The sequence below is a fragment of the Schistocerca cancellata genome, chromosome 5 (genome assembly GCF_023864275.1).
Source record: "Schistocerca cancellata isolate TAMUIC-IGC-003103 chromosome 5, iqSchCanc2.1, whole genome shotgun sequence".
Lineage (NCBI taxonomy): Eukaryota > Metazoa > Arthropoda > Insecta > Orthoptera > Acrididae > Schistocerca > Schistocerca cancellata.
In genome coordinates, this window is record NC_064630.1 from 280,283,073 (window position 1) to 280,297,007 (window position 13,935).

The following is a 13,935-nucleotide window of genomic DNA, read 5'->3' on the forward strand; positions in this document are numbered from 1 at the left end:
CTCGTCAAATTAATCGAATTTCCTGTCTCGAGAAAGTATGCAAGGAGTAAATTTCGTCAAACACTTACGTTTAAAAGAAAACAGAAGGGAAGTAAGCATTTTACGAACAATTCAGAGAAAAACAATGCAGGCATATGGGACGTCGAATAGTAGGTCTGGTTGCTTTTTAGTAAGACAACTTATATGAACAAAAATTAGTTGAATGTTTTAAGAGTATTCGTGAAGGACATGTGATTTCTGTCACAAGATATTGTTAAGTAATAGTAAAGCGTTTTATGTACATTTGAGGGGAAAGAAATGCAGATCCACAGGAAGTCAAACATTATTTTCTATTGTATGTTAATCACAAGCTCTACAGGAGTAGTCGACAGTGTAAAAACTACGTGAGAAAAACATATGGTTACTGACACAATATGTAGTTGAACGAGACAAGAAATATTACGTCAGTCTGTAATAGCGTATAGTCTACCACGAATACAGTATTCGGCAGCCGAAACACGCCAATGTAATTTCATCGTAGCACAGGAGACAACATAAAATAATGTCCATGATACCGTACTGAATGTACCATGGTAAATCAGCCACATATATGTGGAAACGTCGGTAATAAGACGAATTATTAGAAGACGAGCGAGTGCAATGCTCGTAGCTGCAACAAGATACTCAGCCCAAACCGTAATAACGCAAGACGAGTGAGTACAATGCTCGTTGATTTCACGAAATAATAAGTGAATTATCATTGTTGTTGGCTACTGTGGGCAAGGACAACTCCAACACTGCGAAGTAAACAAGTTAGGTAAACAACAGGTTATACTTATGTTTTAACCTGTCACCAAATCAGGTCAAGTTGAAGGCTCCGGAAGTCAAATTCGAGGCCTAGATTAACTGTCATTTGCATGATATTGATATAAACAACTGTGAAATTATGTTCTACAGAATTCAAATCAAATTACAAAATAATGACAACACAGTGGAGAGGTGCCAAAAAGTGTGGAAGACTGTACGAAGTAAGCGCAAAAAGATCTGCTTATCTGGACACTTCGCGAAATCAAAGTTAACGTCGCAAAAATAAGCTACAAATTGTGACCAAATTAAGCAACACAAGTCACGTGGCACTGCACAGAATATGGATCGCATTACCCCAATTGTTGTTGTTGTTGTTGTTGTTGTGGTCTTAAGTCCAGAGACTGGTTTGATGCAGCTCTCCATGCTACTCTATCCTGTGCAAGCTTCTTCATCTCCCAGTACCTACTGCAACCTACATCCTTCTGAATCTGTTTAGTGTATTCATCTCTTGGTCTCCCTCTACGATTTTTACCCTCCACGCTGCCCTCCAATACTAAATTGGTGATCCCTTGATGCCTCAGAATATGTGCTACAAATTTCTCTTCTCTCCAGTTCTGTTCAATTCCTCCTCATTAGTTATGTGATTTACCATTCTTCTGTAGCACCACATTTCGAAAGCTTCTACTCTCTTCTTGTCTAAACTATTTCACTTCCATACATGGCTACACTCCATACAAATACTTTCAGAAACGACTTCCTGACACTAAAATCTATACTCGATGTTAACAAATTTCTCTTCTTCAGAAACGATTTCCTTGCCATTGCCAGTCTACATTTTATATCCTCTCTACTTCGACCATCTGCAGTTATTTTGCTCCCCAAATAGCAAAACTCATTAACTATTTTAAGCGTTTCATTTCCTAATCTAATTCCTGCAGCATCACCCGATTTAATTCGATTACATTCCATTATCCTCGTTTTGCTTCTTTTTTGCAAAAAAACTGCTAGCACGTGCCGATCAGCACCAGATGGAGCTCACATTCTCCCCCCCCCCCTGCCCTCCCCCTTTCTCTACCACGGCCAGAATCTAAGTTCACAGCCCTCAACTCTCTACTTTCAAAAAGCTGACTCAGGGTTGATGCCATTGCCATGGACGAAAATTGTTGCTAAATTCGTGCAAAAGTAGGAAAAAGGAAACATGACTTCCCTGACTTTGCTTACAATATGCGCAGTTTTAAACATGAAGTTGGCACTGAGCCGAAGCGGTGTCTTGATGATTGGTCAGTCTTACTCCCCAGGAACGCTGTCCAGAGTGAGGCAATGCTATTGGCTGAACAAAAGTTTTCGAGCAAAGGTAATGGACTACTATGGTGGTCGGGTGGTGGATCTTTGAAGTACACACAGAGAGGCAAAAAATGTTGTGCTCAGTTATTTTCTGGGGACTGTGGAATGGCCGCAGTGATCGCTCACCACACGGTGTGCTGGCGCCTGCCCGGCATTCAGTAACTGTGGAATGAGTCGCTTCCCGTTGTTGGCAAAAGTGGCTGTGTCCCCTGAGGATTCGCAGACTGCCTTCTGTTGGCAAAATAGGCCATAGAGAGGTTTCCAGAGTCACACCACCTCAGCGCGATGAGCGCAAGGCTGCCTTTCCAAACACACTACTACAGTATAGTCAACAAAAAAACGCGAAGTAGCAATATGTGATGGTAACGTCACATCAATACACTAATGTCTTAACGTGAAGAGGTATCTACATCTACTTTACATTGCTATTTCCAGATGATTTCCGACAATTTCTGTCTCTTGAAATGAAGTTTGAAATGCCTTAACTTTCCCTTCAGTAACTGAATTGTTTCAGTACCTATCCAATTTCCCTGTTTTCAGAGTTTCCCATAGTTTTTAAAAAGATATATCAAAATTTGAAATATTGCAATTCAGGCATTCGAATGTAAAGAATAAGAGGCGTTCACAAAATGTTCTTAGTAAAAAATATTAACTTCATTAAAAAATATATATATATAAGTTCAAAATTCATGTCTGCCATTATGGTCATAATCACTTGTGCAACTTCTGTGGCACAAAATAAAGAGCAAGCGCAATAATCCATGTCATATTTTCTCTTTGATCGCCACTACGAAAGCATATGGGCTTCCTAAAGAAAACTGAGTTGCAGTGAAATACTCACCTGACAGATTAATACCAAAGGGAAAAAGACACACAAAATACATTATATTAATGATTGATTACATAAAGGTAATTATAACTTTAGAAATGTCAGAACTGTAACGGAGTGATAAATGTGGAAATACTACATACGGAATCATATAATATTTCCATTTTAAATTCTGTTATGTGGCGACGATATTTATATACAAATTCTCAGTACCGATGTTACAAAAAAATGGTTCAAATGGCTCTGAGCACTATGGGACTCAACTGCTGAGGTCATTAGTCCCCTAGAACTTAGAACTAGTTAAACCTAACTAACCTAAGGACATCAAAAACATCCATGCCCGAGGCAGGCTTCGAACCTGCGACCGTAGCGATCTTGCGGTTCCTGACTGCAGCGCCTTTAACCGCACGGCCACTTCGGCCGGCCGATGTTACACATGACACGGAAATCCTACCTTCGCTACAGCTCTAACGTGTGAATTAGTCAACAGTTTTTCTTCAATAACGACACTACAATTAGTAAGCACAGACTTCACAATAATTTCATTATTAAAACGTGCTTTCAATAACAAAATTCAATACAAAAACTGTGTGAAGAAACAGCTGATAAACCTCTGTATGTAAGTACACATTTTCACGAATATACGCATAAAAATTGTGTAAAGTCAACTGAACACACTTTGAGTCACTGAAGTACAACCAAGGAAGCTCAAGAGAATTTGATTTTTTCCGTACATCAAGATAAGGTAGAAAGGTATACATTTTGTCTACTACAAGGACAGTTTGAACGGCATACATTCCTTTGTCAGTCTTCATTCAGTAACGGCTGTTGCTGTGGTTCATCTGGGTACAGACGGTAGCAGCAGCAGCGCTGGTTGTAGCATTCTGAACGTGTTCATTGTGTCTGAACACCGAAGTGAACTCCTGTTGAGCGTTAGCGTAGCTTGCACAAGTACTCCGATAAATCCGATGGATCTTTGACAACTGCAGCAAATCCATGCATGCGGGCGCAACAAAACCAATAGCAACAAGTAATAATATCACACCCACTGCAACACCTTCTCCACCATTACTAAGCTGCTGTATAGCAAGGAGGATCCCACAACTACCTGATCCACGGATGCCAATTGCTTGTATTACAGTTACATTAAATTTGAAAAAGAAAACGAAGAAAAATACCGTGAAGTTGAAAGAGTTATCACTCCTGAAGCGTTTATAAGTTGGTCTGCACCAGCATAGGAGTGAGAATGGTGTGAACAGAAATAGATACAGCAGTCCTAGACCAAATATTGTGAAGTCAACCACACTAAACATTAGCAGCAGGCCACCAAACACATTCAGTAGTATTATACAGGGTGTTTCAAAAATGACCGGTATATTTGAAACGGCAATACAAACTAAACGAGCAGCGATAGAAATACACCGTTTGTTGCAATATGCTTGGGACAACAGTACATTTTCAGGCAGACAAACTTTCGAAATTACAGTAGTTACAATTGTCAACAACAGATGGCGCTGCGGTCTGGGAAACTCTATAGTACGATATTTTCCACATATCCACCATGCGTGGCAATAATATGGCGTAGTCTCTGAATGAAATTACCCGAAACCTTTGACAACGTGTCTGGCGGAATGGCTTTACATGCAGATGAGATGTACTGCTTCAGCTGTTCAATTGTTTCTGGACTCTGGCAGTACACCTGGTCTTTCACGTGTCCCCACAGAAAGAAGTCACACGGGTTCATGTCTGGCGAATAGGGAGGCCAATCCACGCCGCCTCCTGTATGTTTCGGATAGCCCAAAGCAATCACACGATCATCGAAATATTCATTCAGGAAATTAAAGACGTCGGCCGTGCGGTGTGGCCGGGCACCATCTTGCATAAACCACGAGGTGTTCGCAGTGTCGTCTAAGGCAGTTTGTACCGCCACAAATTCACGAAGAATGTCCAGATAGCGAGATGCAGTAATCGTTTAGGATCTGAAAAATGGGCCAATGATTCCTTTGGAAGAAATGGCGGCCCAGACCAGTACTTTTTGAGGATGCAGGGACGATGGGACTGCAACATGGGGCTTTTCGGTTCCCCATATGCGCCAGTTCTGTTTATTGACGAAGCTGTCCAGGTAAAAATAAGATTCGTCAGTAAACCAAATGCTGCCCACATGCATATCGCCGTCATAAATCCTGTGCACTATATCGTTAGCGAATGTCTCTCGTGCAGCAATGGTAGCGGCGCTGAGGGGTTGCCGCGTTTGAATTTTGTATGGATAGATGTGTAAACTCTGGCGCATGAGACGATACGTGGACGTTGGCGTTATTTGGACCGCAGCTGCAACACGGCGAACGGAAACCTGAGGCCGCTGTTGGATCACCTGCTGCACTAGCTGCGCGTTGCCCTCTGTGGTTGCCGTACGCGGTCGCCCTACCTTTCCAGAACGTTCATCCGTCACGTTCCCAGTCCGTTGAAATTTTTCAAACAGATCCTTTATTGTATCGCTTTTCGGTCCTTTGGTTACATTAAACCTCCGTTGAAAACTTTGTATTGTTGCAACAACACTGTGTTCTAGGCGGTGGGATTCCAACACCAGAAAAATCCTCTGTTCTAAGGAATAAACCATGTTGACCACAGCACACTTGTGAACAGCACACGCTTACAGCAGAAAGACGACGTACAGAATGGCGCACCCACAGACTGCGTTGTCTTCTATATCTTTCACATCACTTGCAGCGCCATCTGTTGTTGAAAATTGTAACTACTGCAATTTCGAAAGTTTGTCCGCCTGAAAATGTACTGTTGTCCCAAGCATATTGCAACAAACTGTGTATTTCTATCGCTGCCCGTTTAGTTTTTATTGCCGTTTCAAATATACCGGTCATTTTTGAAACACCCTGTACATGCGTGAAACATACAAAGATAATACAGGTAACGAACAATCTTCTGAAACTCAAGTGGTATGTCAGCAATAATATCTTGGTGGAAACATGGTTGGAAACAGCACTTCTCTGGTAGAGGTGGCCAATTGTTACGACGAGCGTTATTTGGTGCATTCTTCAACACCTCTTCTCTGCGGGCAAAGCTCTTCTTTCAAGTTGCTCTTGTCTACCCTGGAATTTTGGTGTTATAATCTGTGGATATTGCTGCTGATTTCGCTGACCACTTCGAGTATATATTGGGGGTGGATCCTCATGTGTTGGCTGCATGATGGTTGGCTGCTGGTTGTGTTACACTGGCATTTAGGTATGGCGGAGGGTTCGCTACACCTCGTACTGCTGGGTCTGCAAAAGGTTTTGTTTGCTACCCGAAGGGATTTTCATGAAAACCAGCAGACTTTTTTAATTTTGTTTACTTGCCCCTACACTTAATGTGGTGTTCACTACAAATAACGCTGTAATACGTTATAGTTATCCTGTTTTAATCCACCGTCAGGTGATGTCGAGACACCACTGCACAAGATTATGTCGTCACAACGACACTCCAGTCACGTATCAGTATTAATATTGCAGTAAAGTGGCAATAAATGTTTAACTTTAACTATTACTAATGACAAGAAGCTATATTGTAGCGAAAGACTGTTGTGGAATCTTACACTACATATTATGCTAACATTTTCAAGCGACAACCTAAAAATGCATATATTTAAAGAAATGCGTATTAACTTTTCTGTATTGAATTTTACACATTTATTTCGATCGGTTTCGGTTTTTAACCATAATCCAGGGACTATACCAAATAGACAGAAAGGAATAGACAGAAAGGAACAATGCAAATCATTGATGAAAAAGACACAATCCATAGTCGTTAAGTACTGAAACATCATACATGAAAGCAATCGTAAATGAGGACTTACAAATGAAGAAACAGTAGGACTTTTACGTTTCATATATCATTGTACCGTCGAATATCATATTGCAGGGCATATTGAAACACGTATGTATTCATTACCAGCGATGGCGAGGCATGACAGAATCTCTGACCAGAGAGTTATTTATCGTTGCTAGTCTGCACTTGACCGCGCGAGACGAAAGTAGTAGCGTGTAGTGAGTCGGCAGGAACAGTAGCACGTAGCGAGTCGGCAGGAACAGTTGTTGTATGTAGCGAGTCGGGAGAGGTAGTAGTCAGTCGACAGTAGTATCGGGTGGACGATTGTACTGAGCGGGCGTCGGCATGCGTCGGCGGCGTGCTCTTCTCGCGACTCTGGTCACGGTTCGGGACGATGTATATTGTTATAGAAGGTAATGAAGCAGCATTGCGCAAATCTAATAGTGTATGTTAATTGTAATTAATTTGTTCAAAAAAAATGCCCCAATAATAATTTTTTATAAAGTAACTTTTTTAAAGAAAAACATTCATTTCTATTTAAAGAATATTTCCTATGCATTTCCTCCAAGAATCAAAATTTAATATAAGCCAGCATTGCACGAAGCTGTGTAGTAGAATCAACAATTAAGAGCAGATATAGATGCAGTTTTTTTAATTGAGGTAACAATTTTTTTGCTTTTTTTATTCTGAATACAGGGCCGAAGGTCAGCGCTGCTGCCCTTATAAAATTTATCAGGTTTGATTATTTCTGTTCAGATGTTACATTCAGTTCATGATTCATTATTTAATTAATATTATTGTGGGTTTATGATCAATTATCATTCTTTATTTCTGCGGGGAGGTTACACTTGGCGACATCCGGCCAGGATCGTATTTCTTTGTGAATCTTCTGAGAAGTAGTCATATATCTGCTCTTATTTACTTAATATGATTAGCATTTGGCGCAACGCATTTTCTAATTTGTCAATCTTTCTTCCACAGATCATCTGCAATTTGTTGCTCTTTGTTGTATTTGTGTTTGTTGCTTTTTGCATTGTGCTTATTTCATTTGTGATTAATTTGTTTTGAGAAAAATGCCGCGAAAAACTGTTAATAGTACATTGCGATGTATAGTGAGTGAAATAACCGACTTAAATAACTTGAACGATAGTACTTGCGACACGCAGGGCAATGATGACAATCCTTCGTTTACTGACAATCAGTGCGTACCGACCACTAATAATGATTTTGATCCTAGTGATGAACAGACGAATTCAATTGTGTCCTCTGTTAATTTAATGACAATTAATGACGCGGGGTGTTCTGTTGCAAAGAGCGCTGCCCAGCTTAACACACCTGGTTTGCAGGATTTACGTGACGAACGGACAGATATTTTTAATGAAAACGAACAGTGTAATCAGAATGCGTCGGATTTATTTATTTCCGAGGTAGTGACTAACAGTGCGTGTCCGATGGGCAAACCTTTTTGTGAATCACAGAATGACCAGATGGTCACACATAATGTGACAATTGCAGGTACGCCATGAAACAGCACAGAGAGTAGAGTAGGTAATATTGGCTTGGATCAAATTATGGCACTATTGCTACAACAATTTGATGAAAAATTCAAACAACTTAATGAAAAACTAGATAACAATCACAAACAATTCATGAAAAAACAAGACGACCTTCACAAACAACTTGTTGAAGAGAACAAAAAACTTAGTGAACAGAACAAACAATTTAGAGAACAGAACAAACAAGTTTTTGAAAATATTAAACAGCCGAACGAAAAACAAGACAACCTTAACGAACAGAACAAACAAGTTAGTGAACAGATTAAAGCTGTTACCGTACAACGTCACGACATGGAAGAACAATCATGTGAAGAAAGTAAGGCTCATGCTAGGAACAGTAATGAAGAAATTACATTTGTTGTACAAGAATTAAGTAGTACACGTGTAGGCACAACAGAATCACTTAAAGATAAAATTAATGCAGTCACTGAACAATGTCCTAAAAACGCAGTACAGATACGCGACGAGTTTAATTTAAAGTCACCAGAACTTTCACACACTCTGGATACGGAAGTCGATAAGAAATTTGAACAACAGAATAGCCAAATTGATGAATGTTTTAAAGTGACAGAAATGAAAATTGTTTCACTCACTAACACGTCACAGCATACGCCACTTTGCGAACATTTGTCGCACTCACACAGCCAGTGTAACGTAAGCAATTTACAGAGACTACGCGACTTAAAATCTGAAAAGCTACGCAACTTGAAATCCGAAATGACACAGACAAACAGATTCTCACACAAACCTGAACGTGTTCACAAATTCAGAGACGATAACGTTGATTACGAACAATCTTTATCCGTAAGAAAATCTAAGGAATTTAATAATGACAGAGCACAGGTACACGTTTTGAACTGGATATGTCGATTTATTTTTGTACTTTCAACAGCATTACCTGTAATGCAGAAACCGGAATTAGCATGGATACAACAATTTGATTTCGAATTTTTACCGCAATTGCCTGTAATGCAAAAGCTAAAAATTATTTGCAGCGCATAATAAACCTCAGGGGATTCATTACGCTTTAATGAATATGTGCCGTAGCGTGCACAGGGCCCCAAGCCGTAGTAGTGCTGTTTCATCTTTAGTTTTCTGCACTGCTGCCTTCTCTTCTACTATCCTTTATATCTATCAAAACAGCTCTTTTACTGTCGCTCTATCTAGTATTAAGAATGAGTAAAGAAAACCCGATGTGACAAGTTTTACCGAAAGAGACAGTTTCATTAGACACTCCCGAAATGACAAGAACTACCAGCGTGATTTTAATGACAGGAAAAATTTTAATCATCAGTATGTGCAAAATTTTCCGCAGTCGCAAACGCATTTTGGTAACAATAGACGTTTTCCACCGCAACAGCATGAAAGTCAACCGGTTAGCATACCTAACCAACAATGCAGTCTACAAGGTCAACCAAACTTTAATGTTTCGACGCGTGCACGTATAGTCTCAGCTCCAACAAATAGTAACGCACGGCAGCAAGGAAATAACTTCGTACAGGAAACACAGTATTTCAATTTCTATCGCAATGGACCGTATAGAAATGATTATCACGACAGACGTAAAAACAATGAGCACAATTTTCAGCGTACATCTAATAACAGTCGGTCTTACCAACAACAAAATCATCCGCAAGAACATATTCTCATGAATGAACCAGACAGTAGGTGTCATCCATAGCGTAATACGTCAGGAAGAAATAACAGAACAGTTCAAATAGTCGAAATTCCACAGCATCCTCCTGAAAATAACAACACGTCAGATAGAATTTGACCAGATACAGTACAGGTTGCATCTTCCAGTTACGCAAGCAATACTTTTGACACGCAGAATCTTGTTTACGAGAATGTTATTTGAAACATGCTTTGTTGAATGCACCACTTTTATCGCACCCAGATATTACTAGAAATTTTTCCATTGCCACCGACAGTTCTAACACCGCTTAAGGCGTACATATTTTCAGGAAATTGAAGAAGATGGCTCTACAGTAATTAAAAACATCGCATTTGCAAGTCGCATTCTGTCACCTGCTGAACGAAATTATTCCGTTACAGAACTAGGAACATTATGTGTTGTTTGGGCATTTACGAGATTTCGGCATTTCCTTTATGGAAGACATACCACAGTTTACACAGACCACAGAGCGATACAGTTTTTACTTTCGGCTAAATTTACACACGACAGATTAAGCAGATGGAAACTTTATTTGCAAGAGATTGGAAAGAGATTAAACACCTTTGGCGAGATAGGAAAAATGTTACGATTTGAAACCATTACACTGTACGCAATGACATTCTGTTTCGCCGCTCTCATCCTGACAGCAACAATTGGTTATTATGCATTCCTGATGAACTTATTAACAAATTAATCTGGTATACTCATTTAAGTTACGCACATTATGGAGCAAGAAAATGTTTTCTTATACTGAGACAGAACTGTTACTTTACCAACATGGAGAAACGTATACGACGAGTTTTAGCGTCATGTAAAATCTGCCAGAAAGCTGTCAGACACAACTTCACATATTCCTCCATTACATCCCATTCTACCTGTTAAATTGAGACACATGGCCGCAGTAGACATTTTTGGTCCGATTCCCAGAACTAATAGAGGTTTTTGCTACATCTTTGTCGCTGTTGAACTCACTTCAAAATTTGTTACCTTCACTTCGTTACGCAAAGCCACTGCTAAAACTGTTTCGAAAGCGTTTATAAAACATTTCCTATTTCATGTAGGGCATGTATTGAAAGTAATTTCCGACAATGGACCACGGTTTCGATCTGCTATATGGACACGTATGTTACGAGCTAGAAACATTTCTCCGATCTATATATCCAGGTACCATGCTTCTTCGAACCCTTGTGAACAATTAATGAAAGAAATTGGTAAACTGTGTAGAATATATTGCCATAAAAGACATATTGATTGGGACACACACATACTCTCATTCCAAGATGTAATTAATTCCATACCAAATGAATCTACTATGCTATCTCCGTCTGTCATACTAAAAAATGTTGAACCACCTAACAAAATTAAAGAATTAGTAACCTTTCCTACATCTCGTCGACTACGACACCATGAAATAATCGACATTGCGCTGAACAACATCAAACGTGCCGCAGAGCGCCGGAGAAGACAGCAAAAACAGGTTTGTCCACGTCGTGACTTTCACATTGGACAGAAGATGTTAGTACGTAAACACTATTTATCCAACAGAGCAAAAGGTAGGTGCAGTAAATTTGAACTTCTATACGCAGGTCCATATCGGATTCGCAGCATTCCTCACCCAAATGTTGTACACGTTGAAACTTTGAGAACCAGAAAAACCAAAGGATACCACCACATATCGAATATCAAACCTTTTATTGAATGAAGATACTTTATGATTTAACATGCTGTAATGCCATTTGCTAATTTTTATGACCACTTATGCAATTATATTCACATGAACACTTACTGATGATTATCGTATTTTTTCTTGGCAAGTGCCCGGCAAGATAAGGTTAGCAGGTCGCTCTTCTTGTCGTTACACATCAGACCGTGCGTATTTTTCCAGATGAACTTACACATTTTTATGACCACTTATGCAATTATATTCACATGACTACTTACTGAGGATTGTCGTATTTTTTTCTTGGCAAGTGCCAGGCAAGGTAAGGTTAGCAGGTCGCTTTTCTTGTCATTACACATCAGACCGTGCACATTTTTTCAGATAAACTTACGTATCTTATGAATAATTATGCAATTTTATCTAGTGACATATTAATTTTATTAAATTCTCTCTCCATTAAAGTCTTTAATTCTCGCCTCTATTAACTACACAACATACAAGCTGAACACAAAAAAACTCACATTTCTTGTCATCATTTTTTATGTATGTACGATTGTTTTCCTGTTTTGTTTGTATGCACTATGAAATAGTTAAGATATAGCAAACACCAGTTGACTTTGACATTTTGCCTTATGATATCTCAACATCGTGACTACTTTACCTTTTTTTTTTTTTTTGCTGCTACATTGTGATACACTGGGTACATTTTTGCCTCTGAACACTATGTATGTTTTTCACATATTACGTTTTCTGTCGTGCTCTGCTGTATGCTCAATTATGTTACTATAAACCAATTTTTATTTAGTGAGTATATGATTTAAATACAAGACATTAATCTTTGTTCATCAATTTCAGAAAGAAATGACTCGTAAAAGAAATAAATTAAACAGAAATGGGAATTTCACCTTCGGAATGAACGAAAGAAGATGCAAAAACCTCGTGAGGAAGAGTAAATGGATCAGGATTAACAAGCATTAACAAGAATATACTATACACATCGTAGAATAGCAGAATTTTTTTCTTTCAGAATACAAGGCGATTGATGCACGCTGTCAAACAGAACTACACATGTTAGTTTTAGTGATGAAATATGCTAGAAATAAGGAATAGTTGTATAATGAGTAATGAAGTGACTTTTTTGCAGATGATGATGAATGGTGATGAATAATGATGAAGAATATGATAATATAGATAATGAAGTTTTTCTTTACAGATGAGGATATGGATAATGAAGTTTTTCTTTACAGGTGATGATAATAATGGAGTTATTATAATGTGGATAATGAAGTTTTTTCTTTACAGATGAGGATAATGTTGAAAGTTATGTATTTATGCTATGTAGTTATTTTAGTATTTGTTGCAGTTCATTTTGACAGTATGTGTTATATTGCATAGTATGATGACTGAAGGTGTTGGTAAGGACAGCTAGGGAACACATTTTTCATACACATTTCACTACCTGTTAATTCAAAGTTCACTACTTTTAGCATAATATGCGTTTCTTCTTTCTGATTAATAATCCATTTTTGTATATTTTGCAGGAAAAATTATTTATGAAATTAATGTGCTATAAGCAGTTGTTCATTAAACCTATGTCATTTATGAATGTGATTACATACACTCTACTTGTTTCATAATCTTGCTACAGCTGACTCATGACGAATGATGTTTCACATCTTCATTTGCAGTAACAACTAAAAAGCAAATATTTTCATTCTCCAGTAATTACCCAACACAATGCATTGCTAGCAAAAAAAAAAAAAAATTTAATGCTTTGTAACTGGGCAATGAATGCCAATGATTACTATAATTAGATTAATTATGAACATTATTCTGTAATATTATGTCATATATTAGCTCCTGTTTTCAATGATGACTTCTGATGGTTTATAATTAGGCAATGAGTGCCACTATTCTCTGTAAAAAACAATTCATGAATATTATTATGTAATACTATGTCATTTATTACCTCTTGTTTTCAATGATGACTTTTGATGGTTTATAATTAGGCAATGGGTGCCAATATTCTCTGTGAAAACAATTCATGAATATTATTATGTAATACTATGTCATTTATTAGCTCCTGTTTTCAATGATGACTTCTGATGGTTTGTAATTAGGCAATGAGTGCCAATATTCTCTGTAAAAACAATTTATGAATATTATTCTGTAATACTATGTCATTTATTAGCTCCTGTTTTCAATGATGACTTTTGATGCTTTATAATTAGGCAATGAGTGCCAATGTTCTCTGTAAAGCGACTGA

General features: G+C 38.3%; 1 pseudogene; it reads right to left on the reverse strand.

Annotated features, from left to right (window-relative positions):
• Window positions 1-3,774: 3,774 nt before the first annotated feature.
• LOC126188496 (secretory carrier-associated membrane protein 1-like) overlaps window positions 3,775-13,935 on the reverse strand; it is a 154,569-nt pseudogene continuing 144,408 nt past the window's right edge.